A 12,118-nucleotide genomic window follows, 5' to 3' on the forward strand; every position below is an offset into this window, starting at 1 on the left:
TGTATTTCTCACATTACGTATATATTTGTTTCCTTTCAGTCCAGTTTAGTTCTTTGGTGACAAGATCACTATTTTATCTTTATTACTTTCTGCACTTCTTGCTACTAAAAATGTCATATTTATATAGAACTGTGAGATACATTCTCCATATTATAGCGATTGTGCATGGTACAATCTTATGTGTATGATTATGACCTAACATTGAATTTTCCAAAATTTATCAGTATTATGCCAACAAAAAGAATTGGAACTAGACCAAACCCTAGGTTTGAAGACCAGGGGAGCCATAACCCAGATGGGAGAAATCAAGAACACAGTGAAGAGGAAGACGAGGATTATGTTGAACAGGATGACTCCCAGTATAGAGTAGAGGAAAAAATGCTTGATGTTCAGGAATTTGAAAGAGGATGAAGAAGGAGAAGCTGTGGTTGAGCAACAGGAAGAGAATCTAGGCACGGATCCCATGGGGTAGTTCATGCAACTTCTGAGGAAGAGCATGGAACGTCAACTGAACCCACTACCTCAAGGAAACAACAATGTTGTGGAAAACTCTTTCAAGGCTTTTAAATCCCTTAAGCCCCTTGAGCTCCACGGATCAGCTGACCCGGTTGAGGCAAGAGCCTGGCTGATGGAAATGGAGAAATCCTTTCAGATCCTGAGTATTGATGAGGCACAGAAGACTTTATTTTTTACATACATTCTGATGGGAGAGCCCAACTACTGGTGGGAGGCCAAGAAAAACATGGAGACAGATGCTATCATAACCTGGGAAAGGTTCAGTCAATTATTTCTGGGAAAGTATTTCCCAAGGTTTATGGAGAACCAGATGGAGCTCAAGTTCTTAGAGCTGAAGCAAAATAACTTATATGTAGCAGAGTACGAGGTTAGATTTACCGAGTTGTCAAGGTTTGTGCCGAAGTTTGTAAACACCGAGGAGAAGAAAGCTAGGAGCTTTCAACAGAGGTTCAAGCAGTGGATACAGAATAGGGTGGCAATCCTTGAGCTTACGGACTATGCCACTCTGGTGGAAAACGCAAAAATTGCAGAAGACGGAAGTGAACAATGCACAAGGAAAGAGAGAAGAAATGAATAAAAAGAAAGAGCATAAGTGTGGGCGGAGGTTTTGCATGAGGGAACTTCTCAAGCAAGTTTAATCGAGGAGAAGTGTCCCTACCGGGAAGGGGTGCTGGGTTTAGGCGACCCATGAGTGTGAATATGAGCTAGAGCGGCCAGAAATCAGGAGTGGCCTTTTCCAACCAATCTCGACCCCCATTACCAGCATGTCACACTTGTGGAAGGATGCATTATAGGAGTGTAAAGGGAAGCTACTAACCTGCTTTAAGTGTGGTCGAGAGGGTCACTATTCTAAGAATTGTACTTCCCAAACCCCCAGGGTTAGCCCGACCACCACTTCTTATCAGTGTGGACGCCAGGGCCACATGAAGAGGGATTGCCCAATGAACAAACCAGCGGCTTCAGGAGCGAGCGAGGATGCCTCCAATAACCCACCTATTGTAAGGACTTTTAAGATGACAATTCAGGAAACTATGAGAGACTCAGATGTGATCCCAGGTACCCTTTCTCTAAATTCAATCAGTGCAAATTTTTTATTTGATTCGGGAACAACTAAATCTTTTATATCGAGGGATGTTACACATAAATTAAGACTTAAAGCTAAACCCTTGAAATAATCTTTACAAGTAGAAATAGCCAACCATGAGGTTATCTTTGTTAACCAGATTTACCCCGTCTGCGAGTTAGGCATACGTGAACAATCTTTCAGCATTGATCTGATTGCTTTTAAATTAGGGGAATTTGACGTAATTTTGGGAATGGACTGGCTATCTAGTAATGATGCTCAGATAGACTGTAGAGGGAAGAAAGTTAAATTGAATATCCAGGTCATATTCAGAGGAAAGAGACAGACGCAGAAATTTTTGACCATGGCTCAGGCCAAGAAGTTGCTATAAAAAGGAAGCGAGGCTTACTTAGCCTATGTAGTGGACACCTAGAGGGAGGTGCCCAACTTGTAAGATATCCCGGTAGTCAACGAGTTTAAAGAATTATTCCCACAAGATCTCCCAAGACTACCACCTGATAGAGTAATTGAATTTGCTTTTGAGTTGGCCTCAAAGAAGGCGCCAGTTTCGAAGGCACCATACTCGTTAGCCCCTTTAGAAATGAAGGAATTAGCTACTCAATTACAAGAACTGTTGGAGAAGGGTATGATACGACCCAGTGTGTCCCCTTGGGGAGCACCAGTATTGTTCATTAAGAAGAAGGATGGGAGCATGAGATTGTTCATCGACTACCAAGAGTTGAACAAGCTAACCATAAAGAATAAATACCCGTTACCCAGAATAGACGATTTGTTCGACAAGATAAAGGATGTTGTCTACTTTTCAAAGGTGGACCTGAGAACTGGATATCATCAACTAAAGAATAAACCCAAGGATATTCCAAAGACTATGTTCCGTACTAGGTTTGGACACTACGAGTTCTTGGTGATGTCCTTTGGATTAACCAATGCCCCGACGGATTTTATGGATTTAATGAATAGAGTGTTCAAGAAGTATTAGGACAAGTGTGTGATAGTTTTTATTGATGATATTTTGATCTGCTCAAGGACCGAGGCAGAACATGCAGAGCATTTGAGGATAGCTCGCGGATTACTCATGGAAGGACAATTGTATGCCAAATTCTTGAAGTGCGAATTCTGGAGGAATGAAGTACATGTTTTAGGATGCTTGATCAATGAGGAAGGAATATTAGTCGACCCCTCCAAGATATAGGCGGTCTCAAATTGGGAAAGGCCAACGACACCCATAGAGGTTAGAAGTTTCATAGGATTGGTTGGCTATTATCGAAGGTTTGTTCAAGATTTTGTGAAGATTGCAGCCCCTTTAACCCGACTTACTCGTAAGACTGAGAAGTTCAAATGAATAGATAAATGCGAGAATAGCTTTTAAGAATTGAAGAAAATATTGGTGACGGCCACTCTGTTGGCATTGTCTAACGGAAAAGGAGATTTCGTGATTTACAGTGACGCTTCGCATAAGGGATTAGGGTGCGTGATTATGCAGCACGGCAAGGTAATTGCGTACACGTCAAGACAACTGAAAGAATATGAAATTCGATATCCTACCCATGATCTTGAGCTTGCGACAATTTTTTGTGCCTTAAAGATTTGAAGGCACTACTTGTATGGAGAGAAGTGTGAGATCTTGACAGACCATAAGAGCCTCAAGTACATTTTCACACAGAAAGAGCTCAACATGTGCCAGAGGAGGTGGTTGGAGCTAATCAAGGATTATGATTGTGAGATTCTTTATCATCCATGGAAATCCAATATGGTGGCTGACGCCCTTAGTAGAAAGGAGAGACTCAAAATGATAACGACTTCGAAAGAGTTGATAAGAGATTTTGATAAAATGGAGATCGAAGTGAAGGTATCCGGAGCCGGTACCGAAAAGCTCTTTGAAATCGCAATGCAGCTCTAGTTATTGGAAAAGATCAGATTGTGCAAAGAAAAAGTGATGAATGAAGGAAGAGAGTCAATGTTTGGAGACGAGATCAATACCGAGAAAGATGATAAGGGAATAATAAGTTATTCCTACAGGATTTGGGTTCCAAATGTTCAAGAGCTTAAGGACGAGATTTTAGATGAGAGTCATAGTTCAAGGTATTCCATTCACTCGGGGAGCACTAAGATGTATAAGAATTCGAAGGAATATTAATGGTGACCCAAAATGAAAAGGGACGTAGTAGAATGACTAAGCAAATGTTTTACTTGCCAGAGAGTAAAGGCAAAACACCAGAGACCAATTGGACTTTTGCAACCCCTGGAGATTCCTGAATGGAAATGGGAACATATAGCCATGGATTTTGTTGTAGGCTTTCCAAGGAACAAATCCAATTATGATGCCATATGGGTAATTATACACCGACTAATGAAGTCAGCTCACTTTATCCCTATCAATGAGAGGTACACCGTCGATAAACTGGTAGATATTTACCTTAAGGAAAAGTGACGCGACATGGAGTTCCAGCATCCATTGTCTCAAACCGAGACCCTAGCTTAAACTCCAGATTTTGGAGGAGCTTTCAGGAGTGTGTGGGAACCAAACTGAACATGAGTACCGCTTACCATCCCCAGAAGGGCGGGCAAAGTGAGAGGACCATCCATATGCTAGAAGATATGTTGAGAGTCTGTGCCATAGACTTTAAAGGAAGTTGGGATGATCACTTGTCGTTGATCGAGTTTTCTTATAACAATAGCTTTCATGCCAGCATCGGAATGCCTCCTTACGAGCCCCTGTATGGAAGAAAAGGCCGATCTCCCTTATATTAGGATGAAGTTGGAGGGCGCAGGATGCTCGGGCCCGAATTGGTCCAAAGAACCTTAAGGATATAGTGGATTTAATTATAGGACGGCTGGTAGTATCCCAACACCGACATAAAAAGTATGTTGATTTAGCCTGAAAGGACAGGGAGTATGAAGTAGGGGACCTAGTGCTGTTAACGGTATCCCCTTGGAAGGGATTGATGAGGTTCGGAAAGAAAGGAAAGCTAAGTCCAAGATACATTGGACCTTTTGAGATATTAATACGTATTGGGAAGTTAGCTTACGAGCTATCCCTACCCCTGAACTTGCAACAAATTCATAATGTGTTCCACATATAAATGTTAATGAAGTATCATCGGGATGCCACGCACATAGTGGAATGCGACACGTGGCCATGCAACTAGACTTGACTTATGTGGAGCACCCAGTGAGGATCATGGATCAAAAGGAGGAGGTGCTTCAGAACAAGGTGATCAAGCTAGTTAGAGTATTCTGGCAGAATCATAATGTGGAGGAATCAACTTAGGAATTAGAGAGCGTAATGCTAGAAAATTACCCACATTTGTTTTCTATCTGATTCCGGGATGAAATCATTTTAAGGGAGACTGTAATAACCTCAAATTTTTAGAATTTTTGTAATCCTTATGAATAGTGACTTGTACTAATTTTGCTGATTAATAAAAATTATCAGACCACCCTATGTAGGAGTTCTTTTATGGATATTCTAAGATCATATTAGTACTCCATAATGTAAATAAGTGTATGAACAGGTCGTCGGAAATCGAATTCGAGCACTTTGATTTTTCCCCAAAATCCACCAGATACCGAAAGAATTAAGTATAAGGTAACATGATTAAAAGGTATTCTATTTAAGGATTTTAGCAGAGGATCATTTAAGCAAAATAAAATATGAAGAAATGTTTAGGGAAGCCCAAGTAATAAGATGATCCCTCAAACAAACAACGAGAACGAGAGTTAAGTGAACCAAAAAAATAAACAAGCGAGCAAGGATCAAGCTTATGCAAATAACAAAGAGATTAACCACACAATTAAATAATAATGAAGAGCATTAAAGCAAGATGATGCCATCTGTTAGACATAATCGATGATATCAGGACAGAAACTATCAGGAGTTCTTATCAGGATTTAATATCAGTATTTACTAAAGAGTGACGTCATTAGTACTTGTATGAGTACTTGATGATCAGTAAATGATGTCATCAGGCTTTGTCACATCATTAGATATTTGAGGAGGAAAAGGAAAGCAGAAATTTAAGGCGTGAAGGACTTTATCTCAGAAGCAATCATACATGGATATGTAATAGATTTCCTTCTTGTAATAGAATAGGATTCCTTATTGATTGTATAACTATGCACTATATAAGCACATATTAGGTTTATGCTTTATGCGTTGTGTACATTGATATATCATTCGCATAACCTAGTAGCTCTCAAGGATAATTGTTCATCCGTTGAGAGAGTACTTTTGTAATCAGTTTTTATCTGTTAACATAAGTTGATTATGTTAAAGCTTTGTCGAATTGTTTGCATAAACTGTATTCACCCCCCCATTTACAGTTAATAACGGACCTAAAAATTGGTATCAAAGCTTGTTATTGACATACAAACAGTTTAAGATCTGAAAATCAATCTTTAATGGAAGACAAAGAAGCACCACAAAATCCACCACCACCCCATCCACTTCACAGATTAGCAGTAATATGAGTAGGTATGAAGCCATCAAGGTTCCAATCCTGAAGATACATGAATATCCAATCTGGAAAGTTAGGATGGCCATGTGCTTGGAAGCAACAGATCCTGAATACCGGAGCTAGATTTATGATGGTCCTCATAGACTAATGAAGCTAGTTATTACGGTAGCAGGAGAAGCAGAAAATATGGTTGATAAAGACAAGAGGGACTATACTCCTGAAGATCTTTCATCTATTATGGAGGATACAAAAGTCAGACATATACTGCATAACAGTCTTGATAGTGTTATGTCCAATGTAATCAGATGTAAAATAGCAAAGGAAATTTGGGATGCTTTATAAGTAAAGTGTCAAGGTACTACTGCTATCAAGAAGAACAGGAGGATAGTAGTTACTCAAGAATATAAGCACTTTGACTCAAGAGATAATGAGTCCTTAACTGAGATCTATGATAAATTTCAGAAGCTGTTGAATGGCTTATCTCTTGTTGATAAGGAATATGATTTATAGGACTCAAACTTGAAGTTTATACTTACACTCCCTGAAAAGTGGGACTATAAGGTCACAGTAATAAGGGATAGTTTTGAACTTGATGAAATACCTCTAGATGAGATCTATGGTATACTGAAAACTCATGAACTAGAGATAGAGGAAAGAAGCAAGAGAAAAGGATCCAAGTCTAGACGAGTTGCACTTAAAGTTGAAGAGAAGCTTGTTGAGTGGCATTTATGACACTTTATAAAGCTCCATTAAGCTTTGAATTGGTGTTTTTGTACTCAAGTTATTGGTGTTTTAATGTGTTTTCTAGTATTTTTGTATTTCAGGCATTAATCCGGAATTCCGGTAAATTAGCATTGATTTGATGCTAATATGGTGATAGGATGGTGTCCAAGGAATAAAGGCTCGTGAAGATCAGTTCATAGCGTGTGCCCGCGCCCGAGGAGCAGAAACACAGCGCGCCTGCGGTGGTCAAGCGCTCGGTCGTGCCAGGACGGGAATTAAAATCCTGATTCTTGTGGACTTTTGATTGGATGGACTTCTACTATGCATGGGTTGTTATATATACATAAATAAAGGTCATTTTTCAAAAGGAGATGTACTAGAGCTAAGGAGAAGGCGTAAGAAGACCGTATAGCATATCCGACGAAGGCGAAGGAGATCTAGTTTTATACTTATGATTCTTTGTTCTATATTGTAACTTTGGATGCTAGTTTTCTTATTCGTGAACCTATACTCTTGTTTTGTACTTGGTTTATTATTTATTTAGTATAAATACTATATTTATTATACCATACTTTCATCGGAACCCACATTGATGATGAGTCTGATTATGGGCTAATCATTATCTTGGGGTTCTAGCGGATTTAATTATGGATTTCCTTAGTCAAATTATTTCGATACCTTAGTGTGTGGTGATTATATGATAACCTAGTATTGATTGTGCTTATTCGTCTTATGAGCGTCGCAAACTTATAAGATAGTATGTTAATCTTTAATAAAGCGATAGTGAATTTAAGGATTTAGAACTTGCCATGCTAGCATAGGTTCATGTGTTATTGTTATGCATGATTCGTAGGCAATTTTAACCATCTTACTTGCCCTATGTAATCACGATAGATAACTTGTGCATTATGCCATTATGTTGTCAAATTCTATAGACATATAAGGTCTCAATATAATTGGTGTATATTCAGGTTCTATCTCTTTTGTGGATGTCTGGTAGTCTGTTATTTGTGCAACGAAAGTTGGCGTTTAGCAGTTTCTTGTTATTTGATTAGTGTCATCACCATTACATGGTAAGGTTAAGAGCAATAAGGCTATTGAATGAAGTATTAAATGAAGTTAGAATCTCATGTTTGTGTCATATATTATTCAACTCTCTTTAATCTCTTAGTTAATGTTCTCTAGTATAATTCTCAATAGTTAATCGTAGTATAATCAAAACCCAAATTATTATTCGTCTTAGCATTGAATAATAGCCATATCATTGTTGCATAATTGCATAAATCACAAAGTTAACCTAAACTAGTCTTTGTAGGAACGAACTAGAAATAATTATATATTACTTGTGATCTCGTATACTTGCGGGAATTATTAGCGCAGGTTTAGCGACTAACTAGTTTTTGGCGCGGCTGCCGGGGACTTGGTGTTAACTTTTAGTTTATGTATTTATCATCAGTGATCATTAAAGTTCATTGAATCGGATATTATTACTTACCTACTCTTTTCCTTGTCGTGTTTCAAGTACTCTAGCGAGCGTGTATGCATACGCGTTCGCGGGCTCGTAAGAGAACTCTGGATCAAGCTGAGGAAGAAGCTGTAGTGATTCGATGAGAAGTTTTTGAGGATGAAGAGAAAATAGAAGAAGAAGAAAAAGTCGAGGAACCAACTTTAGTAGTGATGGGAGATCAAACATAAATTCTTAAGGCTTTGATGGACTATTCTCATCCTAAGATCAATGATATTCAGTCGAGCATCATCAGACCAGCCATCTCAGCTAACAATTTTGAGATCAAGTCGAGCACGATTTAGATGATACAGAACTCAGTTCAGTTTAGGGGTTCTCCTACAGAAGATCCCAACATGCACATCAGGCATTTCATCGAGATCTGCGACACCTTTAAGTTCAATGGGGTGACTGAAGATGCTAACAAGCCGCGACTCTTCCCATTCTCTCTAAGGGATAAAGCAAAGTGCTGGATACATTCTCTACCACCAGGGTCGATCACTAAATGGGAGCATCTTGCTAAAAAATTTCTCACTAAATTCTTTCCTATGGCGAAGACTCCTGTAATCAGGAATGCTCTTACTCAGTTTGCACAACAAACTGGAGAATCTCTGTGTGAGGCTTGGTATCGATATAAGGAGATGCTAAGGAAGTGCCCACACCATGACATGCCTGATTGGATGATTATAAACTGTTTCTATAATGGTTTGGGCACACAGTCTAGACCTATGCTCGATGTAGCGTCTGATGAAGCCTTATGGGCCAAAAGCTATAATGAAGCTTATAAGTTGATTGAGCTAATGGCAGCTAATGAATACCAGAATCGTACGCAAAGAATCTTGCAAGGCAAGGTAGAAGGGATTCTGGAAGTGGATACATCTACTGCTTTAGCTGCTCAACTTCAAGCTTTGACAATGAAAGTGGACTCTTTGGCTAATTATGGAGTTACTCAAATCACTAGTGTTTGTGAACTTTGTGCGGGTCACATGAAACTGAGCAGTGTGCTATTTCTAGCAAATCAGCTCAATTTGTGAGCACCTTTCAGATATCACAGCAACAACCTTCAACCACTTATCATCCCAATAACCGTAATCATCATGACTTCAGTTGGAGCAACAATCATAATGTGGTGTAACAACCTTATTAGCCATACAAAGCAAAGCAGTATAACCCTCCTGGTTTTCAACAACCGCAATATGCCCCTAGGAAATAACTTCAACTTTAGCAGTTACCGCAAGCTAATGAAAAATCTGAATTGGAGGAGTTGAGGCTCATGTGCAAGAGCCAAGCTATTTCTACCAAGACCTTGGAGAATCAGATTAGGAAAATTGCTAATGCATTACTGAATCGTCAACCTGGCACGCTTCCAAGCGATACCGAAGTGCTAGGAAAAAAGGAAGCTCAGGAGCATGTTAATGCAATTACATTGAGGTCTGGTAAGGTTGCAAATACTGAAAAAGCTAAGACTCCAGAATCTGAAGTTGAGGTTGAAGATGAAGAAGTGCAGAAGGAAGCAGAAGTGGAACCAAGGAAGACTACTGTTGGGCACACTCCTCCTGAGGATACAGGGGAGAAATAGATCTATCCTCCACCTCCTTTTCCTAAGAGGCTGCAGAAGAAAATGCTGGATAAGCAGTTTGCGAAGTTTTTGGAGATGTTCAAGAAACTTCACATCAACATACCTTTCACTGAAGCTCTTGAAAAAATGACTAGCTACGCAAAATTCCTACTCAGAAGCTTAAAGATCCCGAAAGCTTCACTATTCCTTGCACCATTGGAAAAGTGTCATTTGACAAATGTTTATGTGATTTGGGAGCTAGCATCAATCTGATGCCTCTGTCCATCTTCAAGAAGTTGGACTTACCTGATCCAAACCCTACGTATATGACTTTGCAGTTGGCCGACTATTCTATTACATATCCACGAGGTATTATGGAGGGTGTCTTGGTCAAGGTGGATGAACTCATCTTTCCTGCTGATTTTGTAATTCTTGATTTCGAGGAGGATAAGAAGATTCCCATAATCTTGAGAAGACTTTTCTTGGCTACTGGCCGAACCTTGATAGATGTGCAGAGAGGTGAGCTCACCATCTGAGTGCTGGATCAGGATGTAACTTTTAATGTGTTCAATGCTATGAAATTCCCTACGGAAAATGAGGAGTATTTTAAGGTGGAGATGGTCGATTCTAAGGTTAATTCTTAACGTGATCGATTGCTAAGGTCTGATGCCTTAGAAAAGGCCTTGTTAGAGAATTCTGATAGTAAAGATGATGAAGGTGAAGAGCACTTGCAATATTTGAATGCTTCTCCCTGGAAGAGAAAGATGGATATGCCTTTTGAATCTCTTGGATTGGAGGAGCTGAAAAGTTCTCCAAAACGCCTCAAGCCATCTATTAAGGAAGCTCCTACTCTTGAGCTTAAGCCTTTACCTGAACATTTAAGTTATGCATTTTTAGGTGATACATCTACTTTTCCTGTTATTATTGCATCTGACCTTTCAGGTAACGACGAGGAGAAGCTTTTGAGAATTCTTAGAGAATTCAAATCGGAAATTGGTTGGACTATAGCAGATATCAAGGGAATCAGCCCTTCTTATTGCATGCACAAAATTTTGCTAGAGGAAGGAAGCAAGCCTACTGTTCAGCAATAGAGAAGGCTAAATTCGTTCATGAAAGAGGTTGTGAAGATGGAAATCCTCAAGTGGCTAGATACAAGGATCATCAATCATATTTCTAACAGTTCATAGGTGAGCCTCGTTCAGTGTGTGTCAAAGAAAGGAGGTATCACTGTGGTAGCAAATGAGAAGAATGAGCTTATTCCTACACGAACAGTCACGGGGTGGAGAGTTTGCATGGATTATAGGAAGATGAACAAGGCTACAAGGAAGGATCACTTCCCTCTTTCTTTCATTGATCAGATGCTTGATAGATTGGTTGGGCATGATTACTATTGTCTTCTGGATGGCTATTCGGGATATAATCAGATTGGTATCGCTCCAGAAGATCAAGAGAAGACTACATTCACATGTCCTTTTGGTACTTTTGCATTCCGAAGAGTTTGTTTTGGGCTATGTGGAGCACCGGCCACTTTTCAGAGGTGCATGATGGCTATCTTCTCTGATATGATTAGAAATAATGTAGAAGTATTCATGGACAATTTCTCGGTCTTTGGAACTTCTTATGATGAATGCTTGCATAATCTTGGGTTAGTGCTGAAAAGGTGCATTGAGACCAATTTGGTTCTCAATTGGGAGATATGTCATTTTATGGTGCGCCAAGGCATCATTCTGGGTCACAAGGTTTCTATTAAAGGTCTTGAGGTGGACAAAGCCAATGTGGGGGTTATTGAAAATCTTCATCCACCAATTTCTGTAAGGGGAATTCACAGTTTTCTTGGTCATGCGGGTTTTTATTGGCATTTCATCAAGGACTTCTCTAAGATTTCGAAGCCATTGTGCAATTTGCTAGAGAAAGATGTTCCTTTCAAGTTTGATGACGAGTGTCTTGCCGCTTTTGAGTTATTAAAGAAGAGTTTAATTACGACACCTATCGTAACTACATTTAATTGGTCTGAACCGTTTGAAATGATATGCGATGCAAGTGACTATGCAGTTGGAGCAGTTCATGGGAAAAGAAAGAACAACATATTTCATGTAGTCTACTATGCTAGTAAGACTCTTAATGGTGCTCAACTGAACTAAACCACTACTGAGAAGGAACTTTTGCCTATTGTCTATTATTTTAAGAAATTTCGATCTTATTTGCTTGGGACGAAGGTGACAGTTTTCACTGATCACACTGCCATTCAATATCTCATCTCGAAGAAGGACTCGAAG

At 39.4% G+C, this 12,118-nt stretch overlaps 1 non-coding gene across 1 annotated transcript; it reads right to left on the reverse strand.

Annotated features, from left to right (window-relative positions):
- Positions 1–8,847: 8,847 nt before the first annotated feature.
- Positions 8,848–8,954, reverse strand: LOC141663187 (small nucleolar RNA R71). The gene has a single exon (XR_012551269.1). It is a non-coding gene; the product is annotated as a small nucleolar RNA R71 (small nucleolar RNA).
- Between the last annotated feature and the right edge of the window lie 3,164 nt (positions 8,955–12,118).

This window comes from Apium graveolens, chromosome 5, assembly GCF_009905375.1.
Source record: "Apium graveolens cultivar Ventura chromosome 5, ASM990537v1, whole genome shotgun sequence".
Lineage (NCBI taxonomy): Eukaryota > Viridiplantae > Streptophyta > Magnoliopsida > Apiales > Apiaceae > Apium > Apium graveolens.